At 51.2% G+C, this 21,956-nt stretch overlaps 1 long non-coding RNA gene across 15 annotated transcripts in view; it reads right to left on the bottom strand.

The window, feature by feature from the left end:
* Positions 1 to 21,956, bottom strand: part of LOC112662462 (uncharacterized) — a 180,755-nt gene that overhangs the window by 134,817 nt on the left and 23,982 nt on the right. Inside the window, exon 1 of one of the 15 annotated variants that reach the window (XR_004803222.2) lies at positions 5,265 to 5,323. The exons of the other annotated variants lie outside the window; for them this stretch is intronic. This is a non-coding gene — a long non-coding RNA (uncharacterized LOC112662462). Of the gene's footprint in view, positions 1 to 5,264; positions 5,324 to 21,956 lie in introns of those variants that run through there. 15 annotated transcript variants of the gene reach the window in all.

Raw genomic sequence — 21,956 nt, 5'->3', positions numbered from 1 at the left:
ACACGCCAGCCCGTGGATCTGTGACTCTGAGCCAGTGTCTGCTCCCCTAAACCCTCAGTTTCATCAACCATGAAACAGGTAGAAGGCCAGTGTCTGACGTCTATGGGTCAAGAGCAGAATTAATAAAGGGCAGCAGGTTGTCAACACACAGATGTTATTATTGTATCTGCTCCCACAGAGTGGGGTGGGTTTTCAAGGTCACTGCCAAGAGGCCCACAAAATACACAAGACACGGGAGACCTGTGTGCACCTCCCGAGCCTGCCAGGGCGTGAGACCCGCCACCCATCGATCGCCCCGATCTCGCCGGATCTCGCCGGTCTGCTCCCGCCCGAGCTTGCTTCATCTGCCCACGGCTTGCCCTTTCCCGTAACTCAGCTGCTGACTTGAGTCAAGCTCTTGGATTCTGGATCTCAAAGGAGCACAGCTGACGGGGGCGGGGTCTGTAAAGGGATCAGGATGCAAGAGACCTTGAGGGTGGCCAAAGGCAGAGAGGGTCAAACACCCATTTGGCCCAGGAGGGTCCCACAAAGGACTTGCTGTTGCGGACAGGGTTGCTGCCCCCGTGACTCAGAGGCCACACTGCCGGGCAGTGACTCAGCACCCCAGTGCAGAGCTGGGCCGGCCCAGCGCCCCGGAGCTGCCTCCAAAGCAGGGGTCCCGTGCCAGCCCAGCGGGGTGCGAGTCAGCCCAGAGGAATGCCCTCTCCTCCCACCCGCCTGTGCCCACTGCTGTCGACTCACGAGGCTGGCATCCCGGGGCGGCACGTGATCCACCTGTCCCAATGCCAGGGTAAACAGGCGGGCACAGGAGCCCGGCTTCCTGGCCGCGGGGTGAGGTCATGCCTGCACAGGGTGACCAGGATGGAGGGTGGGCAGCGCGGGGCAGGAAATGGCTGGGATGCCAGGATGCCGGCACACTGGCTGTGGGGCTGGGCAGACAAGAGCCAGGCAGAGAAATGACAGGCTTGCAGGACCATGAAGGGCAGCACTGGAGCATGCCCCTGAGAGACGGTGACAATCAGTGGGGTAGATGATTCTAGGTAGCATTCAGAGGTTTGAATAGCATCGGGCGCCCTCCCTCCCTCCCTGGATCCCTCTCTTCCTCCTCCCCTCCTCCTCCTCCACAATCTCTCCCTCCCTTCTTCCCTTCCCCCGCCCAATGCACTTTTACAGAGTTCAGCCACAACTGCTTCCCCAGCATTTGAGGTCACACAGCGCGCCTACAGAAAGCCTCTGCCCCTAGCAGCAGGCAGCACCCTTAAGAAAACCTGAGCCTCTACCAGCACAACTCCGCCTCCACCCCAACCAACACCCCCACTCCACCCCCACCCCTTGCTCCACTTCCCCTCTCAAAATTCCTGTCACTCACCAGCCACCTCTTCCAAGAAGCCCTCCAGGAACCCTGAGGGCAGCCCTTCACTTTCCCCTGCCTGGCCTCCTTCTGGGGCACTGACTCACCTACTCACACTTTCACTCTTGCTCTGGGTTTCTATTGCTATTGATGCTGCCAGAGATTGTATCTTGCCTCCTCACCCGGAGCCCAGGTTCTGGAGGACCTGCTGCCCATGCACCACATCCACTTCTCGGCTCTGACCTACGTAAGGTCTTGTGCATGGTCGATGCTCATAACCTTGTGCCACCCACTCTTTCTAATCTGAAGTCTAGACAGCATGAGAGAGAACCCTGTGTTTTCCCAGCAACCCTAAGCTGCCAAAGTCACACTCAGTTGCTGTCTACTACGCACCTCTTCCACGCAGCTAGCTGGACACTGCACTAGACGCTATGGAAACAGAAAGGACCAGACCCAGGGGCTCTGCCCTCAGGAGGTCCCACTGCCACAGGGGAGCAGCCAGGTTCCCTGTGGGAAGAGCTGTGAACAGGGCTGGCACCAGCCTGCTATGGGGATGGGAAGAAAGAAGGGAAGGGCAAGGCTCCACTAATAGGAATAAAGGTCCGACAACAGCAGCTCACACTTATTGAGCCCTTAGTTTGTGCCAAGGGCTTTATCTCCCTTAACCCTCAGGCACCATACTGTCTACTTTACCTTTGTTAATTCATTTAAAACCCCAACCCTTTTAGGAGACATCCTGTTATGTCACAGATGAGAAAGCTGAGGACCAGAGAGATTAATGTCATACTGAAGATCACACAGCAAGATACGAACCGAGGCAGGCTAGCGCCAGGGTCCGTGCACTAACCATCATACACCTCACTGCCTCTTGCTCCAAAGCTTCCAAGCAGGGGGGAATGTGCTGAGCCTAATTTAGATGACGTGCCCAGGTGTCACACAAACATCCCACTGGGCTCACAGCCCCTTGCAGCGGACCACAGAGTCAGCACCACGTGGTTCCATGACTCCTCCCAGTTGCCTAGTTCCTGCAGACCTGCTCAGTTCCAGCTGCAGATACTGCTGCTTCACTTGGGACTCTACACAAAGTCAACACAATTCATCAAGGCAATTCCTGCGGCTACGACTCAGCCCCAAGAAGCCTAAAACCAGAGATCAAGGCAGCTTCCCCAGTGCCTCTGAGCCTGGGAGGTACAGTTACCCCAAATCACAAAGAGTTGGCCCACAGGCAGCCTGGTTCCGGGTCGTCCTTGTCAGGCGCAGAGTGAGCTCTAAGCACCAGGAAATCTGGAGGAGCCTTCACCTAAGTGACTTCACCAACCTCAGTGCAGGAGCAGAGACCATGTCACAGCCTGAGAGACTGGGCCAGAGAAACAATCAGTCCCTCCCCTGAAGCCAGTCGCACTGAAAAACAGGGGCAGAACATGAGGAGCTCACGGGACCCCTCATCCCAGTCTCACCTCTGCATGGAGAACCAGGGTCTGCTTACCTGGTGGGAGCCTCCTAACCTCCCTCCTAGTGAATCAAGTCTCGCCTGTGACTCCAGACCCTTGCTCCAAATTCACTCGCCAAAAGGCTGAGACTGAGCAACTCCTGCTACTGAGTCCCGAGACTCTCACCCCACACCTGGCCTGCGTCCCTCCACTGGAGGCGAAAGTGCCACATCCAGGAAATCCCTCTGCTCCTGATTAGAGCCCCAGGGACTGCACACCAATCACGTGCCTGGGCCAAGGATCTTCCTTCTGACCAGAAGCCTGCAAGGTGCATACTATCACCGGCAGCGGGCAGATGAGGGCAGATGAGGACCACGAGGATGTCCTCTCAGGTTAAGTAACCAGGTCTCTCGGCGTGGGACGGATTTCAGATTAGGAACTCAGGAGTAGCCGAAAGACATGGCCCTGTCTTCCCACAAAACTACAGTGAGTCCCAAAGAAAAAAACCACCAGGAAAGGAGATTCACCCCCAAATGTATCTCCTAGACCAACACTTTACAGAAGAGGTTACTATGGAAAAATAAGTCAGGGGCGCCTGGAAGGCCCAGGTTGGGCATCCGACCTGAGGTTTCAGCTCAGGGTCTTGAGATCAAACCCTGCATCGGGACCACACGCTCAGCCAGGAGTCTGCTGGAGTTTCTCTTTCTCCCTCTGCCTACCCCCTCCCCATGCTCACAGACATGCTCTCCCCCCGCCAAATAAAATCTCCTAAAAAGTTAGTAAGTTATTCGCGACACCCTATTCACCCCCCCAGTAAAAGTTTTATATTTAAAATTTAGGAGAGAGGGATGCCTGGGTGGCTCAGCAGTTGATTATCTGCCTTCAGCTCAGGTTGTGGTCCCGGGATCCAGGATCGAGTCCCGCATCGGGCTCCCTGCGAGGAGCTTGCTTCTCCCTCTGCCTGTGTCTCTGCCTCTCTCTCTCTCTCTCCTCTGTGTTTCTCATGAATAAATAAATAAAATCTTTTAAAAAAAATTCCCTTTATTTAAAATAAATAAATAAATAAAAATAAAAATAAAATTTAGGAGAGATTCTCCACTCACCTACCTCAGTTTTGTTTTGTTTTTTTATTCCTTCTGTAGTCTTGTTTCAAAATAAAATGTTTAGAATTTTTTCTGTAACAGTGTTTTCTTAAGACAAAGGGACTCTGACCCATCACTGAGTCTGCCCAAGAACTAAAGGACAAACATTCATATACCAGTCCTACACTGCTCAATCCCATGTGCAGACACTCCTCTGAAAACTGCCGTGGGCTCCAGCAAAGATCAAGCAAAGTGACCATTCTTAACATCTGCAAAGGCTACTCTGCACCGGTCCCCATGATTGCTGCGCGGGTTATGAGCCAAGTCACAGTGCTTGGTAATCTATATGAATCGGCTATTTTTATTACCAGGTATCCTTTTTTTTCTTTTTCTTTTTCTTTTGGGGTTTTATTTTTACGTAATCTCTGTACCCACTGCGGGGCTCAAACTTACAATCGCAAAATCAAGAGTCGTATGCTCTCCTGACTAAGCCCGCCCAGGCACCCCTAGATATCTTTTCTAGGGTCCCTGGCCAGGAATAAGACATCATCAACAAAAGCACAGAGGTGTGCCCCAACAGGTACGTGTGGCCTGCCTGCGTTCCAGGTCAAGCCTCAAACACTGTATCAGGGAAACCAGAGATCAAAAATCTTTTACAATCTTACAAAATCTTTTACAAAAATCTTTTACAAAGTAAAGGTTCCTTGTGAATGCCAAAGAGCTGCTCCTCAATGACCTATTTTGTAAACTGGATGTCTGACCAGCAGCTGCCTACAAGAGAGGCTCACCTTTGCCTCACTGCCCCTTAAAGAAGTTTCTAGTCCCCAACAGCCTGCGCACAGCCACGAGAGCCTCTTGCCCACACTCCCACATACACGCGTGCGCACACACACACAAGCACCCACGCGAAGGCACACACAAGCACACAGAGTCTTACTCCTTTCTTATTTTCCAGTGTCCCTGGTTCTTCTTCCACCCCCTTTTACCTTGCCAGCCAGCCAGGAGTGTGACAACAGATACCTCTTGGGGATGATGACAACGGAGCCCTGGGATAGGGCCCCAAGAACTTCCACAGGATCCTACCTTTAATCTGATTGAAAACCAGTCTTTCCACCTCCTGGGGAACACCTTGTTCCGAAAGGTGGCCAGGCTGCAGGTTCTTTTACCCTCAGAGACTCAAAGGATTCAAGCCTAGGAGGAACCCAGAAGATTTCCCACCCCTGGCTTAGCCCGGCTCCATCCTCAAACCACCCTGACCGCACCACACAGAGACCCTGAGGAGGTCTAAGGAAAGGAACAGAAAGTAGTCTGGCTGCAGCACTGGCCCTACTGGGCCAGGAGGAACCCCTCCAGGGTGTCCCACCCCCCCACCACACCCCCCGCCCCGGGCTCAGCAGTTACCGATGTCTGTTCTCCATCCCCCTTCCCTTGTCCTTGACAACCTCATAAAAGATCACACATGCTTCCTGCTGAGCCAGGGCAGCTCTCCGCAGCCAATCAGGATCGGCCCAGGAATGAGACCATTTGCCATCCCTTTCTTGGCAACTCAGAATCTGCGGGGGGGGGGGGGGGGGGGGGGTGTGCCCTGGCTTCTGTCCTCCAGCTGTGTCTCCAATCCCAGCGCCTCAAAGCCCACGTCCACACAAATGGAGCTAGGACTTCACTCCATTTCTTGCGCCCAGCAACATCCCAGAGATCCTTCCCACGCCTGTGCAGCACCACCCCTGCCTGTGGGCTGTGCCACATGTGGGGTCCTACCATGTACCAGCTGCGGGCACCTGGGCACAGCTCTAACCTCTCTGACCCTCAGGCCTCTCATCTGTAGACAGAAGTAACTCATAGGCTATTGAGACAATCAAATGAGGCCATAAATTTTTTCCCACTTCTTTTAATTTTTTATTAAATAATCTCTATGCCCAATGTGGGGCTCGAGACCCTGAGATCACCAGTCACATGCTCTACCAACTGAGCCAGCCAGTGACTTACTTTTAAGATTTTATTTATACATTTGAGAGAGAGAGAGCATGAGCAAGGAGAGGAGCAGAGGGAGAAGCAGACTCCTCCCTGCGCAGGGAGCCCAACACATGGGGCTTAATCCCAGGACCCTGGGATCATGACCTGAGCTGAAGGCAGATGCTTGCTTAACTGACTGAGCCACCCAGGTGCTCCTCCACCACTTACTTTTAAACAAACAAATTTTTAGAATAGTTTAAGATTTTACAGAGAAATTGTTAGTACAGAAAGTTCCCGTATATTCTGCTCCCCGTTTCCCCTACTCTTATCCTTTAATATGAGGATTTCTTACCAAATAAGAAACCAATATTGACATATTATTATGAGCTGAAGTCTAACACGATTCAGATTTTCGGAGTCTTTTCCTAATGTCCCCCTTCTGTTCCAGGAGCTCACCCAGGATCTCACATTACACTGAGTCCTCATGTCTCCTTAGGCTCTCCTTGGCCTGTGGCAGTTTCTCAGATTTTCCTTGTTCTCGGTGATCTTGCCAGTTTTGAGGAGTACTTACTGATCAAAGTATTTTGTAAATGTCCCTCCACTGGGATTGGTAGAAGGCTTGTTGATGCTAACGATGTGATAAGAAATGGCACTCTGCCATTGTGGTTCTCCTCCCCCAAACCGACAATCCCAGCCTAACCACCAGAAGGTCATGGATTTTTTTAATTAAATGTATAATAGGTAATACAGGGATCCCTGGGTGGCGCAGCGGTTTGGCGCCTGCCTTTGGCCCAGGGTGTGATCCTGGAGACCCGGGATCGAATCCCACGTCCGGGCTCCCGGTGCATGGAGCCTGCTTCTCCCTCTGCCTGTGTCTCTGCCTCTCTCTCTCTCTCTCTCTCTCTCTCTATGTAACTATCATAAATAAATAAAAATTAAAAAAAATAGGTAATACATTCGACATGGTTCAAAATCCAAATAACACCCAAAGATACATAATCGAAAGTCCCCCCGACCCCATACCCCTTCCTCCACACGCCCAGACTGCCTGCCACCTGCAGGCTGGTTTCTGTATCCTTACAGAATTTGGGCACATATAAATCCTTACACATCCCTTCTGCACACATACACTTCTTCCACAAAAGGTGGCTAGCTGTCCTCACTATTCTGCACTTTGGTTGTTTTTTTTTTGGTTTTTTGGGGGGTTTTTTTTGCAACAACATACCCGAAGATCTGCCCACGTCCTGTCCAAAGCCATTCTTTACTCTTTCCCACATCCAGTCCACTGTACGACCAGCCATCATTTACTGCAACGGCCTCCAATTCATGCATATCTGAGCTGCTCTATCTCTTGCTACTCTAAAGCTGTTACAGAAGAAACACGAAGACTCCTGAGCATGGCTCCTTTCACATCAACATCTCTAGGTGGATCTCCTGGGCAAATACGGTCGTCCTCCTATTCACGGCCTCGCCTCCCAGGGCTTCAGGGACCCACTGTCAACCGAGGTCCAGAAGCAGAGGATCCTGCTGCTGACGGACCGTCGCAAGGTCAAGTAGCCTCACACTATGTCAGAATGCCTGCACTGTTGCCCTCACTCCATCTCAACACACAGGCGTCTTATCATCCCACATCGTCGCAAGGAGAATGATGAGTTCTGGGCAACGCGATGTTCTGAGAGAGAGAGAGATCCCATTCACATGGCTCTTATTACAGTATTATTACCATAACCGTTCCACTGTGTTACTACTTACTGCTGTTAATCTCAAGCTGTACCTAATTTATAAGTTAAACTGTATCACAGGTAAGTATGTGTAGGAGAAAAAAAAAAAAAAGTCTACAAAGGTTTGGCACTAAGGTTTCAGGCATCCACTGGGGATCTTAGAATGTGTCCCCAGCAGATAAGCGGGGACCACTGTATCTCAATGCGAGATCTTGCATTCTCTCGAGTAATGTGCATTTCTTCCTGGTTCTGTCAACAACAGAGCACATCATCGCCTTGTGTGTTATAGGATTTTAAGAGGGGAAAGTGGTATTTTGGGTATCCATTTTGCTTTCTATGATTGAGGAGATCTTCTGGGTAAGTGCCATTCAAGACTCCCTCCTCCAGAAACTGTCTTCATCCCGAAGAGCTATGTGTCTCACACATACCAACTGTCCCCTTAACTGTGACCAGCACTCGTGGGTGCTACGTGGACACACATGGCCTGGGCTCCAGCTGTGACCAGGGAGCCAGCAGCACGCATGCTGGGGTAAGAACCAGGGCTCGGTTGTGGCGAGGGCCGGAGGGAAGGTGGGGCTCAGCCGAGACCTCCAAGAATTATGTACGTGTTACTTGCAGAGGCGTGCAGAAAGGAAAGAAGGACCTTGCCAGGAAGAAGCCTTATGCAAGAGGAGACTCTAGGAGACCTGAAGAACCTGTGGGCAGGACCAAAGGCAGCATGAACGCCAACCAAGCCACAGAGCTGGCTCTTAGAGTGCAAGTGGAGGTGAACGGCCCAACCTCGTTTTCTTTCTTTACATTCTGCTGGCCTTTCGAGACCAGGTACTCTGTTTTTAGACCATTTAGCTCAGTAGCTTAACACCATCATCACCTGAAGAACCTTAACAATGCACGTTCCCCAGTCCTGAGTGGAGTCCGGGGTGTGCACTTGGAAAGAGCTCCCCGCTGGGTGAGTCTCCTGGGCATCTCTGATAAAGGACCACCCCTGGGGCCCCAAGGTCCACAGGCACCAGAGCAGCCCTGCCTGGGCCCCTGGGGGCAGCAAGGCTCTCAGAAACTCAAGTTGAGTAGAGAGGTGAAGTTTCAATAAACAGGAGTGACCTTTCTACGAGTTTTGTTCAAGGGAGAAAACCACGGGTGCCAGAGAAACATCCACTTTGGAAATTGCTCTCACGCATAAATCTGCGCCAGGCCTGGAGGCTGCGGATTGGGAAACGAACACTCTGTTCTGTAAATATCTCAGGTCGGCTAAGAATTCTCCCCAAGACCAGAGATACCCTGGGCAGCTCATTTGCATATGTTATGAATTATTTATGTCCCTGGCAGCTTCTAGAGTGCACTGGGTCATATCACTTGCATAACCTCATCCTGTGAGTAGAAAGGGTGTTGAGTCAGCTATATAAATATATATATATATATATATATATGCTTAGGGTCAAGGGCTGGTGCTCTTAAATTTCTATACTCCATAAGATCTTTGTCCATCCGTTTCTTCTCCCTCCAGCATGCACCTGGCACCTGGCTTGGGCGCTCAAGGGCTTCTAAGCCTCCTCCCATCCCGTCTTCATTCTCTCCCCTCCAACCCAGCCATAGCAGCAAAGACACAATCTTAGTATTTTTGGGGAATGAATACCAGCTCAAAAGCCCTGGGAGTCCTCCTCCCTGATGACCCAAAACCACTCCCCACTCAGGCTATGAGTGCATCAGCAAGCCAGCCTAACACCCTCTCCAAGCTTAGGTAAGGTCCACCAGCCCTCCCTCTGACCATCAGCTCTAAGGAAGGAACCAGATCAGGATCCATAATGAAGCACCTTTGCTTCAGCCTCCAGAGACCTTACTTGCAACACACACACTGTCTCCCCTGCTCTCATCATCCCTCCAAAGGGCTCAACTCCAATTCCATCTCCTTTAAGAAACCTTCTCCCGCACTGAGTACGTGCTAGGTAGGTTGCAGGCACTGTCCCATGCACAGAGGTTCATCCCTGAGAAGTTCAGTCTAGTGGATGAGACAGACATGCTGATGCTAATGCATGAGAAGAGCTCTGTTCATGGGTTAATAACATAGGCAGCCTGTCCTAAACCTGGAAGTCAGGGAGGACTTCCTGGGGGAAGTGGCACCTGAGTAACACCTCTAAGAACCGAAGAGGATTACAGGTTGCAGGAGTGTTGTGTGGCTTGTAGAAACATGGGAGGAAGAGAGCTGTGTTCGGAAGGCCTCATGGGCAAGGGAAAGGGGGAGAAATGAGCTGTGTGTGCAGCATGGGTACCAAAAAGTACACTTGAATAATGATAGCCTCAGCTCTGCCGAGGGCTTCACACTTACTATTTCAGACTTTTCATGAGGCTGCATCAGGACTGCCCTCCCCAAGCAGCTTTCCCACTCACAAGGGCACCAAATTCAGCTAACTAATGCAAATAGAGCCTTTTAATAATGTAGACGTGCATCAATAATTCAGAAACCAGGAGGCTCCCCAAAGGAACGATGAGGCGTATCAAGAATCCCCTGCCCAGGATTTAGCAGCTTCAGAAGCAGAGTCCTTTGAGGCCATGCTTTGGAAAGAAAGGGGCTTCTCTCAGGGAATCTGTACCAAGTACCATGTGAGCACATCTAGTCTGCCCAAGAAGACAAGGGATTCCAACTTCTTATAAAAAAGCAAGTGCTGCTCACAAAGTGTTTGATTTATAAACATCTGGCCCGTGACAAACTCCTTCCAATTTCCCCACCTCTTCTGTCCTCACAGGGTCCCATCTGTTGCTTCTGCACAGGAAGCTGGGCTCTCACCCTGAGGAGAGGGGACCTGCTGGGGCCTATCACAGAAGGTTCCAGAGAGAGGATTCCGACATGGTCCTCTCGCCCTGGGACACCTGCTCTCCGCCATGTGAGTCCTAGAAGGTCTGGAACTGGGCAGATCACTGGATGTCACCTCCTCCAACTTCTCCTGGTATCCAGAGAAGATTGGGGGAGTTCCGTGACCTTCTATAGTGACCAGGCTGGATCAAGATGTCCGTGTTCTAAGATTTTTAGCTTAGGGAACAAACCAGGTCGTTTCCAAAGCAAAAGAGATGGCTCGTGCACACCCGTGCCTACATGCCAAGTCTGGCCCTCTCTGAAAGGAGGGAACAGATGACCTTCAGAGGGGCTGGGGCTGGGCCCGGAAGCAACACTCTGTGCCTGAGAGACAAAGCCTGTTCATAAAGACTCCAGAATTGCTGCCCCAGAGTGGAGCATTAACAAATACAGTGCAGAGTCCCATCAAAAGGCAAAACCGTATTCCAGTCTTTGTCTTAAACATCTAAAATGGAAAGGGGCACCTGGGTGACTCAGTCGGTTGAGCGTCTATCTTCGGCTCAGGTTATGATCCTGGGGTGCTGGAATTGAGCCCCAAATCGGGCTCCCTGCTTGGTGGGGGGTCTACTTCTCCCTCTCCATACACTCCCCCATCCCACCACCTTGTGCTTTCCTTGCTATCTCTCAAATAAATCAATAAAATCTTAAAAAAAAAAAAAAAGAAAAAAAAGATGATAGGGCATGAAATTATACAGAGTGACACAGGGTGAGAGGCCAAACCCAGGATTCCAAGTAGATCCCACATCAGACACCTGAAAGCCTATCAAATGGGGCCGGTAGTATGGGCCTTCCTCTCCTCCTAGGCAGTGAGAGTCAGATAAAGATTGAATTCTGACCTGGAAGGGAATTTACAGAGCCTGCACTATGTGCCAGGAACGTTCCCAACAGCCCTCTGATGTTTATTGTCCCCATTTTCCTGGGATGGAGACTAAGGCTCAAACATATTGCCCCAAACCATCCATTTCCAGAGCAAGCTCTGGGGAAGGGTTCCAGGCAGCAGAGGGGTCCTGGTCTGCTCGGTGGCAGGGGTAGAAGGGGACAGAACCAGAAGCAGTTGGAGCCCTAGGCCTCTCTACTTACTCATGATCCCACCTGAGATGGACCCAGGACCCCCGGGTGCGCCGTCCCGCCCCCGGGCATCCTTCGAGAACCAGCTCAGCATGGGGGACCCAGCGCAGTGTGGCCTGAAGTGCCAGTTGATGCCTCCCGCCACACAAGCCTCTTTGGGGGAACTCAAGCACACCAAAAATCCTTCGTGTGCCCTGCCCTGCCCTGCAACGCCCCACTAGGAGAAAGGCCCCGCGGCCAGGGCTGTCCCCCGCAAGGTGTGGCCAGCGCAGTGAGCATGACCTCTGCCCCCTCAGGGCCCGTCTCCCAGCATTCCACACTATTTTAAGGCCTTCTGAGAACCAAACAGGATTCAGGGCTCGCCGGGGACAGTCTGTAAAAGTTTTCCACTGGAACAAAGATTACAACGCTGTAACTCAAAGCGTGACTTTACAATGGGATCTGATTATCAAGAGTTCCAGAATATCCTCTTTTGAGACTCACTGCTCCTTTGTCTTTCCTGTGGTTTATGGGCTGGCAGGCACGCAGCACGTAGACCAGGCAAATGCCTCATCCAGGGGAGGTGGGGGGGAAGCTTTTCCTCCCCCGGGGTTTGGTTCTGGGGTCCTGGCTCTCATCCTAAGGGGCCCCTGTCCACACGCACGGTAGAGAGAATGTTATCCTCATGGCAGCATCAGTGATACTAAATGCATCTGCTCCAACCCCCTGCTGCCTTCCCACCTCTCTGCAAATACAGCCCCAAAGCCCCATGCGGCGTGGACTCCTTGCCTCCCTGACCTCCGCCCTATCCTCCCCTCATCTGCTCGCTCCCCTCCAGCCACAGAACCTCCTCACCCCCCGGGTTACTGTCCTGTGGTCCTCTCCCCCGACTCCAATCCAGGGTCTGCCCTTGTGCACTCAACCCTGCACCCAAGGAGTGAATGCCCAGGGCCATCAACAACACCCAGATGCACGTGGCTATTAGCTGAGTTCAGTCAAGGGGAGGCACGAGCAAGGGGTCAGAGGGCGGAAGAAGGGAAAGTTTGGGCACTGTGGGACACCCTTCATGCAGCAGGGGCTGGAACCCTCCACACTGCAGCCTGTGGTCTGCTGAGAGGTCGGTCCCTCCAACTTAGCTCTGGCAATACTAATCTCTCCCCACCGTCCAGGGCTGGACCTGCGTGATGCCTCCTATAGCCCTGTCTACAGCCCCCTCATTAAACCCTCCTTGGTGGAGCCACTGGGACCTTGACTTATCCAACCACCTCAAGACTGATCTGGGTGTTTCCAGCGCTCTCTATCTGCTCTCTCCCTGCAGCCGCTTTCCCAGGTCATCTGCATCCATGTCTCTGAACACCTGCCCCCATAAGCCCTCTCTCTTGGCTTTATTTTTCTCCTAGCAGATTACTTCCTAATATACTCTAATTCCTTCCCCCTCTAGATGTAAGCTCCATTCAGAGCAGGAGCTTGGTCTTGCTTGCTCTTATGTTCCCCAGCGCCTATAGCAGAGCCACAGGAGTGTTGAATACCTGCTGAATGAATTTGTTAACAGACAAGTATAAGGCAAAGCTCATTAGCTACGACCATCGGAGGATCAACACGTATTTACAGGGTGTGTGCTGCATGCCAGGTTCAGCCCTAGGTGCTGGGGCTCTAGATGCTGGCCAACACAACAACACACCAGTCCCCACACGCAAAAATACATCGTCTGGGGCACCCGGGTGGCTCAGTCAGTTGAGCGTCTGCCTTCGGCCCGGGCCATGATCTCAGGGTCCTGGGATTGAGCCCTGCATCGGGCTCTCTACTCAGTGGGGAGTCTGCTCTGCTATCTCTCCCTCTGCCTGCAGCTCTACCTACTTGATGCTCTCTATCTATCATCTATCTACAATCTATCTACCTATCTCTGTCAAATAAATAAACAAATCTTAAAAAAAAAATGCACCTTCCACTTTTGGCCTGCTCAGACAGACCCTAGACCCTGCCTTTGGACTCAGGACCCTGAATGTCCTTGTAAATCAGCTAGCTGTCCACAACTACTCCAGCCTGCCTGACTGTAAAATCCCTCCTGGGGTCTGAATACGCAAAACTACTCCCACAGACCATCAGCACCAGCCAATGGAATTCAGATGTCTGCCAACCTCGGCAGGACTTGCAGGGAGCCTGGGTGTCCATCTGATTTGAAGTGGGTGCTTAGAATCCTCTGGGCCTTGTGCTGGTTTTGAATGACTACCAGAGCCCTGACAGGAGGACTAGAATCAGGCATGATGGTTTCAAATCCCTGCTAAGCCACTCACCAGCTGCATGACCTTTAGGCAAGGTACTTCCCATCTCTGAGGACTCAGTTTCCTCACCCTTAAAACGGGGAGAACCATCTTTAATTTTCCCAGGATTACCTTGAAAATTCAATACTCTGCCTGCGGAAGGCCTGGCACAAAGCAAAAAGACACAGAAAAAAATGGAAGCTGTCATTATGTCTCTGAAGGGTAAATGCTGGGGTGAGTTTCCAATGCATTATTTTTAATGGCATGCATATGTGGGGTGGAGTGGGGGAATCAAGTTCCAAGCTAGAAAAACACTAAATATATTTAGTCACTCCCAAGGACCTATTTCTGTAATCTTTTGGGCAGATAGTTCACGAGTTTGAGAAACTGGCCTTTTAAGGGAAAGATGACTTTTCCCTACTGGGAGGTGTCACCCAACTATGTCCAGAGGGGGCATGACGATGGAGGGAATCTGAGTAGGACGTGAAGGTGGCGAGCGAGGCGTGTGCACGTGCATGTGGTTTTAAATAAATGCCATCACTTCAGGAAGTTAAACATTTGTCCCAATTGTGGTCCCACTATAAAAACATGCAAGGAGCGCCTCACTTGACTGTGATTTCTGAGAGAGGAAATGGACTGCGTCAAGCCAAGGTCACAGTGGCCTCAAGGTTCCAGGGTAAGGTCTGACTTGCACTACACGCTCGTCCATCCCAGGGCCACTGGGGGCTCCGCTCAGTAAGGTTCTCCTCATCCTGAGGCCAGGACGCCAGAGCAGCGGACATCTGCAACCGCCTGCCTGCCGGATGCATGGCTCTTAATGCTGCCACCTGGAAGCCACACACTTCTGCTCACATGTCATTGGCTGGAGCACATCACATGGTCTGGCCCCACCTCAAGGAGGAGGAAAGCATCCCCTTGCACGGGAGGGGAGGGGATATTGCACAGAGATGCTGCCCATGATCTCTTTTTCTTTTCTTTCTAACCCCCTCACCCAGCACAGTGTCGGACAAACCATCAAGACACTCAGGAATGTTCCTTAAATAAATGAACAAACCCTTCTTTGCACTTGACCTTCAGAGCCTGTTTATAAGACCTTCAAGAAAAACAGGCCCATCTTTGGTCTATTAACCAAGCAGGTAAGCCCCTTGCTGGTGGAGCCTCATTGCTTGGGTTCAAATCCCAGCTCCGCCTTTTGTTACCTGGGTGACTGTGGGCCAGGTTAATCAACCTCTCTGTGCCTCAGCTTTTTTGTCTGAAAAACGGGAATAGTGCTAACAGCATTTGGAACATTGAGCTGTTAGGAAGATGAAATCAGCTAATCGGCGGAAGAAAGTGCCTAGAACAGTGCCTGGTAGGTAATGAGTGCTCACTAACAGAAGCTGTTATTATTACTATCATTGGAGTCAGACCTTGTTTCTGCCTCCCTGTGGTGTGACCTGCGTCACTTGCCTTAATTCCTCAACAGTCTTCCAGTTGACACGTCTTCAGGCTACATTGTTCCCAACACTTGCTGAGCACAGGCCACATAGTTGGCATCCGTCTACCGCCTCCCAGGACAACTGCTTTGCAGACGACCACCCTTACTCTCCATGCAAACTGTGACAGTGTATGTAATTATATACGGGTCGTATGCACGTACATATTTTTTACATTCACGAACGGTCGCACCCCTTTCGAATTACATCTGATCTCCGTGACTCCACCCAAAGAGCAAATGAAGTCAAGGAAGCAGTCCGCAGACCCATCACATCTGGCAGCCCGGAGGTTTTGAATGCTGGGACGTCTCAGTCCCGGCTGTGGGCAAGCAGGCCCCTCCCCGAGGCCTCCGGCACATGTAAAGAAGGGACACCCCCTCCACCACCACCCCTGCCCCGCCTCCGTAGGATCACTGGGTCACAGACTGACGAAAGTTAAGGGAACAGGATTCTGTCCACACTCGGGAGGGGCTCAATCAGTATCAGCTCTCTTTTCCTCTTCAATAAAACACAACAAATGACACAGAAACCCCAAGGAAATTATGCAGAAATAACATGCATTAAAGTTATTCACAGCCTCCTAAAAACAATACATCAAAAGAATTTTTCAAAAGTCTGTTTTCCAAGAGCCACGGTTCACGAAGCCACGTGGAAGTTTCTCAATGTCCCCTTAATCTCCAGTATTCAAAATAATCTATGTTTCAATGACAGAATGTGGCAGCTGAGGTCCACTCGAACCGTTTTTTTATTCTTCCAAGGTGGAGAGGTGTTGCTCAAAGCCCATGGTCCTTTGCCAGCAAGGCTCGGGCCTCCAGCCTCTTCTGTCCCCACCTGGTGGCCCCAACCAGCCACCAAGTGCCCATCCTCATAGCCTGTCCATCCATGGCCCTTCTGTGAGCACCAGATGGCCGCCTCTGTCAGCTGTGAAATGGAACAAGACTCCAACGAGCTCTGGTCAAATAACTCACCTCAGGAGGCCTGGCTTCTGGCCCATGGACTTGAGTCCACATTCTCTGGTGTGAGACGGGCCAATGAAGACTAATCCTAACTAGAACCACCCAAGACCACTGCCCATCCACATGGAGGACTCTGTGAAAGGGAGCAAGTGAGGGGACCTTCCCCACAATGCCTCCTCTCTCAACGTAGTGCAGGAGTTCAGCTTGATGATGTGGGGGCCCGGGTTCAAATCCAGACCCTGATCATTGTTTGCAGTCTCTTAACCTCTCTGGAGTAAGAGGTCACCTCCTCTGTAAGATGGAGACTTAATGCACATAAAGCAAGAGCTCCATAAGTTATTATTTCATTACTGGCAGTTAGCAATATTACCATCATATCCAGCCTCCGGAACTACGGAGCTCTGGTCAGCTCCAACAGGGATATTCCACTTTCCTCCACAATGAAATCAGTCAGAAGTCCCATCTATGTGGTTCGGCCTTGCTCAGACTCACTCACTTTTCATTCACAAAGTGTCCAACAGCCCAGAGAACAAGGACAAAGTCACAGCTCCCATTCTCTCGTGGAGGAGCCATACCAAAACCCAGAAGTGAAATACATCAAAGAAATATTTTTTTCCACTGCGTGTTATTCTGTATGTTGGTAAATTGAACACCAATAAAAAATAAATTTATTAAAAAAAATAAAAAAATAAAAACTAATACATAATTGGGGTGCAAAAAAAAAAAAAAAGACTCAAGAGCTAAAAAAAAAAAAAAAAAAATATTTTTTTCCAGACTATGATTGACAACACAGCAGAAGTCAGCAGCACTCCGTGGCTGAGAATAACAGAGGTTGGGGAGCACAGGTCTATCAGAAGGGGCGGTCTGAGGAGGTGACCAGAGTTGGGATGAGCAGAAGCCAGCCCTGCAAAGAGCTGGGGGAGGAATGTTCTAGGAGGAGGAGGGACCAGCAAGCACACAAAGGTCCTGTGGCACGCAGAGTAGGGTGAAAGGGAACTAACAAAGCCCAGTGTGCTGGGTTGGGGGGCACCCAGAAGAGGCTGGGAGGCAGGCAGGCCCTCGTAGGAGTGGGGAGTTGGTCTGGGGAGTCTGGGGAGGGCCTACCCAGGCCATGTGACAGGGCTCTTCTGGTTCTGGGTAAGGGTCACAGTGGAAGCAGGGCCCCAGGGAGGCAGATACTGCCTACGGGCAGTGAAAGGTAAGGGCGACATGGACACAGAAGCAGAGAGGAGGGGACACTGGAGGGAGACTGGACTAGACTCTGGTACTCAGAATGAGACAGAGGTTCCTTCCACCTGGGTGCCACCTGTGAGCTTGTTAGAGACCCAATTCTCAAGCCTCACTCTGATCCCCCAGGTGTGGGGCCCAGCCATCTGGAGTTTAACAAGCCCGCCACACGGTTCTGAAGGCCACTCGTGTCTGAGAAGCACTGGACTAAATGACCAATAATATTGACAACACACGGGTGCAGCCCCCCAGGGAGTGTCTTTGTATCCCTCCGGGGCTGGGTGGATTGAACCCTAACCCTTGCTGCCCTAGCAACTACGTGATCCCGGATCCAAGACAGCTTCTAGAATATGCTCCATCCATGGGTGGCACTGACATCCAGTTACCCCAGCTGGGGCCAGCCCAGGCCAGGCTAGAGACTGTGAGAGGGGACCAGGCCCAGCAAGCAGAAGGGCACTGGCAGTTCCCGGTGGGTGGGGCTGCAGCAGGGAGCAGGATGGCCAGAGGCTCACACTCCCCTGGGGCCACTGTCACTGCACTGCATTCCAGTTTCAGGACAAGAATGCAGGCAATCCCTCTGAGTCCTCGGGCAGGCAGGATTGTCCGAAAGCAGAGAGGATTATGGAATGCCTGCTTATTGACCAAAACTGCCCTATGGAATCTGACCAGAATCCCTCAACAACCCTTGCAGTACCGGCCCCAGGACTCCCTGGGGCTCAGCAGGGCCCAGGGGATTTGGTGCGACCAGCAGGTAACAAGAGCCAAGACTCACATGCACAGAGGCCATAAAAACAATTCACTCCACAGGCCTTGGGCTCAGACTTGCTCTCAGACTCGGAAGCATTTTACCTTCTCATTCCTCTCAACCCAAGTGACACTCGTCACCCAGGGTTGACACAGCAAGGCAGAGACCAAAGCCCACAGTGGCAAGAGAACAAACAAGGGATCAGAATCTAGAAGGCACCCTCTTCTGTCCACTTGCTTGGCCACCAACCGACCAGCTGACCAGTGCTCTTGTGTGGAATAAAGCAATACGGCTTCCCCAGCTCCACGGCCACCCCTCCACCCGTCGGTCCAGCCACCCCCCTCACTCAGCTTCTGCCATCTGGCCCTCCTTCTGTTCCTCAAATAACCAGGCTTGCTCCCCTCTTATTTGAGAAATATCTATCCTTACCTCTGATATGTGACAATCATAAAAATACCAAATGCTGTCATCTGCCTGGATATATCTGCAGTAATATGTTAGGCGTGTCTCCTGGGCTGAAAATGTCTCCCCAAGATTCATGTGTCCCCAGGACCTCAGAACATGATCTTATTTGGAAATAGGGTCTTTGTAGAGTCATTTGCTAAGATGATGTCACACCAGGTTGGGATTGGCCTTACCTCCTCCACTAACTGGTGTCCTTATAAAGAGGCATGCAGAAACACACACACACACATACACACACACACACACACACACACACACGGGGTGGGGGGGTGGGCAGGGGCAGGCCACAGGACCATGAAAGCCAGAACTGGAATCATGGTACCACACAAGGCAGGGAATGCCATGAATTTCCAGCACCCACCAGTCCAGATGCTAGAAAAGGGACAAGAAAAGGTTCTTCCTCAGAGCCTTTCATGAGAGCGTGGCCTGCTGGCACCTTGATTTTGGATTTCTAGCCTCCAAAACCATGGGAGGATAAATATCTGCTGTCATAACCCACCTTGTTTGTGGTTAACTGGTTACAGCAGCCCTAGGAGACCAATGCAGCACCTCACAAATATTTTCTCCAGTCCGTGCCCCAACCCTGCCAAGATAGAATTCTGGTTCTCACTCTACAGGTGGGAAAAGAGATGACCCTTGCTGAGGTTCACACAGCTAGTAAGTAAGTGGCAGAGCTGAGATCCAAACTTAGACTCCAGAAAACAGGTTCTTCACACGGAGCTGAGAGCCAACCTCTTTTGGCAATGCAGGCAAAGGGGGGAAAAAAAGAGCCTTGGAAGCAATACCTGAAGACCTGCTCCTTTAAAGCCCTCTGGCAGCTGTTCTATCAGGGTTTCTGGGAAGCTCTGGTTACCAGGGAGTGAGGAACTGGCTATGAACTGCTTCTAAGAACAAACTCCAAGGCGGGTGGAGGCTTAACCCCACGACTATAACACAAATTTTTGTTGCAAAGACCACCCCATCTCCTCTCTGTATATATTTAAAAGATTCCATTATATGCAATAATTTTTTTTTTTTTTTTTTTTTTTTTTTTTGCTCATCACAGATTCCTTTGTAGTTCCTGACCTGAATCATTATTATTATACTTGGCTCAGATGCTAACAAGCTTACCTTCTGAAGAGGCATTCTGGGCAAAAGATTCAAAAATCTTTAACTGGTTGAGGCGCAGAACTTGGAACGGCATCTGGCGTGTAATTATTTTTAACAGGAAAAAATAGCCCATCTTGTCAGCTTTCCATTTCCAGCAAAGACAAATTGGCCACAAGCACATACATAAAAGGGTGAGTTTGCTAGAACATACATCATCCTTTCGTTAATTCGCTGGGCTTAATCAAGATGAATGCGGTCATTCACTCTCTACGGATGGACCGTCCTCAATGTCCCTCTCTGCCCACGTTGAAAGGGAAACTTGGCCTATCTTGGCTCCCAAGACCCAGGCGAGGTTTCCCGCAAGTTTTCTAAAGCTTCAATGAAAACAGGGCTTGTTTGCTTTATCATTTAAATTTCAAAACCCATCCTTGGCCAAGGAGCAATACAAACACCACAGGGCTGGTGCTGCCTGCGCTCAGGAGAGAAGCCACCAGGCTTCATCATCCGGGCCTAAAATCAAAGGCCCACACTCTGGGGCTGCTGTTGCCACTCCTTACTCTGGTTATCCTTATGGTTGTTGTGGTGGTTGCTCCTGTCACCAAAAATAACGTCTCACCTGCCCAGAACCTTACGGTCTCTCCCTCGGAAATGGCACAGCCGCTCTGGGACTCAGTTTCCCTCATGTGTACAAGAAGGAACTAGAAACGGTAAGACGCCTCTCCGGCCCGAGGTCTACTTTCCGAATGAAAAGGGGAGAAAGTTGGCTCTGCTCTCCTGAAATGTGCCCAGGGGTTTAATGGCCAGAAAGCACGGGCTCCTCTTAACACCCAGTCCCAGCAGTGAGAAGATACACCAACCCCCACCGTGGGATCACTATGGCTATTTTCATTTTGCACGGGTACGCAAAAAGCGGGCCTATGAACACCTTCAGGTGTCCTAAATTGGTCACTGGGTAGAAAAAAAATCGTTCACCGTTGAAAGAGACCTCCAAAGAGGGCTAACTCAGCACTAACATCCGGGAGCCATGACAATGTCCTGGGGGAGATGGGGGGCTTCAGGGCAGGGTGAAGATCAAAGGTGTCTGGGAGGGTGGAAGAGGGGTTTCAGGCCTCTGCTCCTTCCCCCACCCCCCACGCCCCGAGACTACAGAGCAAGATGCTCCTTCAGGACTCAACTCAAATGACCCCTGAGATGCACAGTCTGGGGTGAGGCAGGAAATCCACCCTTCGTGCCAAAATAAAAAAGGGGGGGAGCAGAAATTTTTCCGGGGAGCTGCCAACTCCACACATGGGGCCTGGGGGAGAAGCTCAGCCTTGCCATACAAGCAGAGCGGCCCTGAAATTCTTGGAACGAGGCTTGGTTCACAGGAGGATAGGGAACAGGCTGCAGTGATTCTTCTTTCAGCAGCTGGGAGGCACCTGGGCTGGAAGGGGGCTGGGTGGGAGGAGGCCAAGGCCTCCAACCCCAGGCCCAGGGCTCCCCCACACAGACCACCCCAGAGGATGGCACACAAGGATGGGTGTCTAAGGCTCAGGACGCGGCTTGGCAGACTCTGGAAGGCAGGAAGGAAGGCCAGCGAGGGGGTAGCAGTCTGCGGGACTAGAAGAAAGCCCTCCAGTCTGGGGCTCGGGTACGTGGGTTCAGGTGAACAGCTATGAAACAAACAGATTTCTGAATACTCCTAGAGCAACAGGAGGCAAGCATGATGGCATTCAAAGGCCCTTTACTACCTGGTGGATTTTTAAGAACTTGCTTTTTATTGATTGATTGAAGAACAACTACATCCAGATGGTAAAGATTTCCAATAGAATAGAGTCCCAGAATCAATGCTGAGCTTCCCTCCTGCTTCCAGAAGGCCCTGTGGGCCCCCTGTGCAGCAGCCACTAATACAGTCTTGTTTGTGCACCCTTCCAGAGCTAGTCGTGTGCGTGTGTGTGTGTGCGCGTGCGTGCACGCACACGTGCACACGTGTGTTATTTCCTTGACACGCAAATGCGAACAATGAGAGAATTCCGAAAGAACTACTCACCATCTGGAGCCTGATTTTGTCATCTGTCAAATGACAAGCTCTGATAGGTCCCTTCTGACTTTGAAGAGTCCAAAGTATGGACCTACCTGCCAAAATCCAGAGGCAAGCAGCTTGAGAAGCTATCCTGCACATTGATTTGACTCCACTCTGGGGACGTGTCGGGTCTGCTGGAGCGTACTAGTGCTAAACAGCTGACCTTTGCTGAGCGCTCCCCAGGACCAGGCTCCTGGCCAAGCAAGTCATAGGCACCTACTCGTCCAACCTTCCTAAACACCTA

The sequence above is a fragment of the Canis lupus genome, chromosome 13 (genome assembly GCF_003254725.2).
Source record: "Canis lupus dingo isolate Sandy chromosome 13, ASM325472v2, whole genome shotgun sequence".
In the NCBI taxonomy this organism is placed as follows: Eukaryota; Metazoa; Chordata; class Mammalia; order Carnivora; family Canidae; genus Canis; species Canis lupus.
The sequence above is the reverse complement of the archived record's forward strand: the minus strand, read 5'-3'. Positions and strand labels throughout refer to the sequence as shown.